This window comes from Stigmatopora argus, chromosome 4 (assembly GCF_051989625.1).
Source record: "Stigmatopora argus isolate UIUO_Sarg chromosome 4, RoL_Sarg_1.0, whole genome shotgun sequence".
NCBI classification, from domain to species: domain Eukaryota; kingdom Metazoa; phylum Chordata; class Actinopteri; order Syngnathiformes; family Syngnathidae; genus Stigmatopora; species Stigmatopora argus.
This window is the reverse complement of record NC_135390.1, coordinates 4297156-4303984: the sequence shown is the minus strand read 5'-3', so window position 1 is coordinate 4303984 and position 6829 is coordinate 4297156.

The window sequence follows — 6829 nt, the reverse complement described above, 5'->3', positions numbered from 1 at the left end:
TCAAGACCTTCCCAAGCTACCCCGTCTCTACTACCAAATCTGATCACGCGAAGAAACCCCCCACAAAAATCCCTTCAACGATTCTGCATAGAGATGTACGACGCATCATTGTCCTGATACCTGTGGAAGAACAGAAATAGACCAACAAAGAAACGAACGAGAGCAACCAGGAACTGTGTGACCTCTCTGGGTTCAAGAACCGAGATGCCAAGTGGGAGGTGTCAAGTCAACTCTGGAGAAGATATGTCTGCCCCTCCTCCAGGCCAGCAGAGGGCAGAAAAGAAAACCCAGGCCACCCACCCACCTCGCCTCATTTCCTGCCTAAGATCATAGGGCATGAGCCAGGATATAACCATTCAGATTCAAGCCTTGAAAGTAGACAGGCGAGAAAGGAGCAAGGAATACCAAGGAATACCCTTCAGACCCGATCACACGCAACTGGTAGGATAAAATAAGTACCACCTAAATGCCAGCTGATTGATGCTTAATTTGCTTCTCGCAACCTTAAGTTGCATTCTTTGTATTTTCCCTTAACTTGGATTACTCATATGACCTATCTCTGTAAAGTGAATATTTGTGTTTGATTTACTCAATCAGTTAATGTACCCATGCATTTCCACTCTATCATTTCAACACTCTCCTGCTTTTCTGTAGTAAATTCAAGATGCTAGTAGTAAACTCAAGAGCAACACTTTGATCACCATAGTAACGTGAAACTTGAATGACGTCACATGCTCCCTCCTTTCCCCTTTCTTTAAGGTTTTCAACCTAACCACTTCCTATCACCATAAACTTCAATAAAAGTGTAAACTGGAAGGATTTGAGTTGTTCCTGCGTTGATAAGATCGGGGCCCCTTTTCAAGTTTGGGGCAAAATTTGAAGAAAAGTAGAGATAACTTGACACAGATGTTTCCATGAAAGAATGTGTAGTTTTTACAGTGTTGCGGTAATCAGCAGAAGTCACTTGTCTGTTGTAAACGCGACAATGTAAATGTAGAGCAGACATTTTAGATGTAGTATATAGTATGAGTGTCACCACCTGATGCCTGACTTCGGTAGGGGCAGACGTGGGCTCGATTCCCACTGGTGGAGGTATGATTATGAGTGTGTATGGTTGTTTCTCTCTCTGTGTACCCAAACAGGAAATTTACATGACTGAAGTGGTTTGGAGATTTAGCATCACTCAGAGCATGTGTACCAAACTATACACATTATTTTGTTACCATGAAAATTAATTCCTAATGGTTAATAGAATTAAAGAACTTTTAAAATGTTGGGTGTCATATAAGCAAAAATATATTAGCATCAAAGTCTCTGGGAGTCTGCGACTAATGGCATTTGAATTAAACACTGCCACAACATGAACTTCATTTAAAAGTAAAAAAATACAATGAATACACTGCGCATGAGTTATAGCCTTATTGTAGTGGTGGGGTTTGTGTGTCCTAATCATCTTAGGCGCTATGCTGTCTGGGGCTTTGTGGCCCTTGTAGGGTCAACTTGTCCAAGGTGAGGGACCAGACAATGAATGACTCAAACGACCTCTTGTGACGAATAATTCAATTCAATGATGTTTTCCCTCAGCCGGACGTGGGTCTCCGGGGCCCCACTCTGAAGCTCACCAGGCGGTTTGGTGCGGCGTCTCCAGTGAAGCGTACTCTGCATCAGTCCGTTGTGGTGAAGAAACTGAGTCGAAAGGCAAAGGCCTCTATTTACCCTTCGATCTACGTTCCTAGCCTCATTTAAAGTTACGAGGTGTGGATCATGACCGAATATACCAGTGGCTACAACAATAGAAGCGGCTGAAATGAGTTTCCTCCAAAGAATGCTCAGTCATCCAGGAAAAGAGCTGATGCTACTCCGCATCGAGAGGATCCAGATGAGTTGGCTCGGGCATCTGATTAGGTTGCCTCTGAGACGCCTCCCTGGTGAGGTGCTTCAGGCACGTCCTACTGGGAGGAGCCCATGGGGGCGGATCCAGGACACACAGGGGAGACTATGTCTCCCAGCTGGCCCAGGAACGCCTTGGGATCTTCCCAGAAGACCTTGATGAAGTAGCTGGGGAAAGAGAAGTCTGGGTTTCCTTGCTGAAGCTGCTGTCCCCGCGACCCAACCTCAGATAAGCGGAAGATGCGATGAGATTATACTTCCTAGTGAAATTTGATTACTACTATAATTTGAAAAGAGGACAGTATCTTATTTGACGGCAAGTGGGTGGCAACAAATCACATTAGCAGTACTACATCCTTATATGGATTGAAAATTTGAGAGATTGCAGATGCTCATCTCAGATGACAATGGAGGCAGTGAATACCCAGAACTAGTCGGCAACTGACAAAATACTTTGGACTAAATTACAGTGGTTGCCTGTCTGTTCTTTCTATGGGTACTCCGATTCTGTTACGATCGTGGGCGGAGGACCCCGAATCAGCCAAATCCACACAAGCTGGAAGTGGACTTTTTTTATTTATTGAGAATGTTCCGGTGGCGGGCGAAGGTACAAAGGTTGGTAGCCGAGGGGTCCATAGAGAGGTCCAAAGCAAAGGTACAAGATGTGTGGTCGAAGTCGAGATTGTGATCGTGGTCTGTGATCCGTGGTCGTGAGCGTGAACGTGAGCGAGCGTGGTCAGTAAACTGATTAAGACGATCCAGCGACATGGTCATGCTCTGGTCGCCTTTAAATACTCCTTACTGATTGATGAGCCACACCAGGCACTGCTTCAGCCATGCCACACAGATATCCCTCCCACATCTAAAAAATGTCCATGGTAGGCTAAAAATTGGACCCTTCAAATTACCCATAGTGAAATGTTGTAGTATGTCTGTAAATGCCTTGTGATTGGCTGGCAACAACAATTCATGGTTCATCTTATTTTCTGAACCACTTTATCCTCATTAGGGTTGTGAGGGGTGCTGGAGCCTATCCCAGCTGACTCGGGGCCAGAGGCGGGGGACACCCTGAATTGGTGGCCACCCAATCACAGGGCACAAGGAGACGGACAACCATGCACACTCACACCCATACCTAAGGGCAATTTAGAGTGTCCAATCAGACTACCATGCGTGTTTTTTGGAATGTGGGAGGAAACCGGCGTACCTGGAGGAAACCCCGCAGGCCCGGGGAGAACATGCAAACTCCACACAGGTGGACGTGGCCTTGATTAGAACCCAGGACCCCATAACTGCGAGGCCGACGCGACCACTCACGCCACTGGACCACCTTAGCTGAAATAAGCTCCAGCGCTCTTGTGGGGAAAAGTGCAAGATTCATGGATGGACGGAGGAATGGACGGACGATTGGATGGGCGGATAAATTCATGACATTAGGATGTTCCACCATTCAATTTGAGAAATTGGAGCTTCTAAAGTTTTAACCTACTGTCCCAGGAAAATGGCATCATAACTAATGTGTATCAGAATTAAAGGTGGTTTTAATACAAAGTCATCTCACAGGAATGCAAATGCTGCATGCCAGTAGCGCTGTTGGAATGCAAGGTGTGAGTGATGCCTATGACAGGAATCTGCATTTCCTACACTTCCAATTTTAGCTGCTATCCCACAGGCCCCATTAGTCACTTACACCTCAGCACGGTTGATTTATACATGCTGAAAACAAACCTGCGGTCCCAGCATCAAACACTTCCGGAGATATATTTTCTTCCTTTGGAAGGTGTGTTCGTGACTAATTCAAGAGAAGTCGAATTATTAATTAGCTCTCTTTTTCTCTCTTCTCTGCTCCCAACTCATGCATGTGTTTAAACAACAATGTAGATTTGCACATTTGAAAATAGAAATGGGAAAATAGATGGCAACCCTGAAAGAACTGCTCATGAAAGTTTGATCTAGCTAGCTCCCCACCACAAACAAATGTACATATGTTGTAGAAGATGTTATTTTTGTGTGTGTGCTGCAATGAACAGCTAGGCCGGCGTCTCCTACTCGCAATTTTTTTAATTCTCTCAAGTGGACAGTAGAACGTACAAACTTGATTCCAAGACAATAAAACATAGTGAAAACAGAACATAGAACAAAAACACAAATTAAAATACACAAAGACAGAACATTTAGACCAGGAGTGGCCAAATCCGGTCCACAAGAGCCCCCATCCAATTTGTTTTCCACATCTCCCTCCTCTACCACACCTGAATCAAATGATCAACTCATCAGCAAGCTGTGCAGGAGCTTCAAACCGATTCCGGTTATCTGATTGAGGTGTGTTGGTGGAGGGAGACATGGAAAACAGACTAGATAGGGGCTCTAGAGGACCGGACTTGGCACCCCTGATTTAGACAATACAGACAAGTCCGGGCCCCCTCTTTGTCCACCCTTCAGTGGCTTCCGGGTTGGAGGGAGGCTTTTAAGACTATATGCAAATGAGTAAGTGGGCGTAACTCAAGTCATGTCCTGTCGCAAGGGGATGAGTTGAGAACAAAAAGTGTTATCTTCCCTTGCCCATCTCAACAGCCGGGAACAAAGCAACCATTCTGTCTCATTTTGGGGCCTACTGCATAGGTATCTGAATGACTTATGTAAAAGACTTGTTTCACCTACACAGGACTTGTTTTACCTACTTAAAGAATCGTAAATTCCACAGACGTAATGACTCCAAACTAAAAGATAGCTAAAAACCTACATATAGATACACATTATTTGAAAGCAATGAAAAAATACATGTGATTATAAGAAATATTTATCTTCAATGTGTGTATGGAATAAACAGAAAAAGGATGATAAAAGAATCATTTTATTAAATCTTTAAAAAGAATAAGAAATGAAAACACATTTTCCAATGCAGTGGAGTTCCGAGTGGCAGCTCAGTAAACATAGGCAAAGAAGTCAGTAACTTTGTCAGGTTTTTCCTATTTTTTTTCCCCCTAATTTTGGAACTCGAAGAACGGCTACTGTCCACCGTAGCTGACACCAACAACAACACAGCCAAAAAAACCGAAAGTATTACGTCCAACTCTTCTGCACGTATCACTCCGTCTCTTTCCCATACATGGAGTCAATTACAACTTCAACAAGGGAGGGCTAGGGTTGGAGGAAACGGGAATACCTGGAAAAAAAACCAAAAAGTCCTGACCTGGGATCGAACCATCCATCTCAGAACTGTGGGGGCGATGTGCTAACCATTTCCATATGTAAACCAGTAAATAAAGTTTTTGATTGAATGTCAGATTTGGTTTAAAACAAAACCACCCAATAGTAACTGCAAATTTGCGAATTTGTTTCTTTTATACTGAAGCGAGAACTTCAAGTTTATTCAACAAAAGTGTAGTTTAATAAATGTGCTAACCTTTTTGAGTAAATAACTTCCCACTTTTCTATTTGTTTTCAAGGTGAATGCATGCTAAAAAGATTTACCCTATTACAAATTTGCATGATTGGTTAGCTTTGACATGATTTATAACCAGTCATATCAAATTCAAATATCTATAACATTGACATTCATCTTCCTAACCGGTTTTCCTCACAAGGGTCATGGGTGATGTTGGAGCCTATCCCAGCCAGCCACGGGCAACAGCGGGGAATACTCTGAATTGGTGGCCAGCCAATCACAGGGTAAATGAAACAGACAATCACTCACGCTCTCAATCACAACACCACCGAGTGGGAGTCGAACCCAGACTGCCCCCATCGAAGTCAGGCGGAAGAACCAACATCAAGTGTCAACATTGATTTGCAACTTTTAAGTACTATGCATGAAAAAGAGAATACCGTAAAAAACAGTTTATGAAGTAAAGAATAATACACTTTTCAATTGAAGAGATGTGGAAGGTGGGAATAGCATAGGTAAACCAATTAGATACTGATCTATACAATAGAATTTTGGTGTATGCCATTCTCTGATGATTTGTCTAAGTGCGTACGTAGTTACATACAATACTCAGTGATTCTTAGTCCGCGAGTGCCATCTATTGGGCGGCAATATATTGCAGTTTTGCAAATGAGGACCGTGGGAGGGATAATGCACGTCAAGGCTGTTTTGCCCCACCCAAAAGAACTCTCGTACAATACCGTATGTATATGACAGTGGTGGACCGTCAGGGCCTGCAAGGCCTTCTCTGTTGGCCTAAAAAAATATCTGAATCACAGACTGATGTTAATTATGTTTTGTCCATGAATACTTATTAAATAATTCCAAATTGTCTGTCAGCTTCTTTTCATTGCTTTTCCCCTGGTTGCGCTGCTTCCAGGTGTGTCTTTTCATATTTAACCATGTAACCAATCACATTTCAGCTATTATTAGTTGCCAGGGTCAGAAATCTGCCTTGAGGCCTTCACAATCAGTTCTGCAGGCTCTGCTGCATACAACAAGCGTCAATAAAATGGGTTAGGGTTAGGGTTGATAAAACTGTTGCTTTAACCGATCAGATTTTGAGTTGGCGACACCAATGCTTTATCGCAGGCGTAGGGATACGTCGGTGCCTTCTCGCAGGCGTAGGGATACGTAATCGCTTTCACCAACTATGATTGGCTAGTGATAGAGTGGACTAGCCAGAGCTACCAAACTGTATCTGGAGCGAGCTGCGCAAGCAAATATATTGTTGTGTTGATTTAATCGCGGTTTTGTCAACCCATAATGGCTGGAGGAGAAGAAATTAATTTGTTTGCAGATTTACTGTCAAATCCATTTTCAAGACGGACCTTTCAAGAAAAAAAGCTGGACATCATTAAAAAAGGTCGGACAACTCCAAAGCAAGCAAGCCTGTCACAACCAGGAACGAACATTTTCAACACTAAATCGAATAAAAACGTATGCCAGAAATACGACAGGACAGGCTCGACTTTCAGCATTAGCTTCGATGGCGATAGAAAAGGAAGAAAG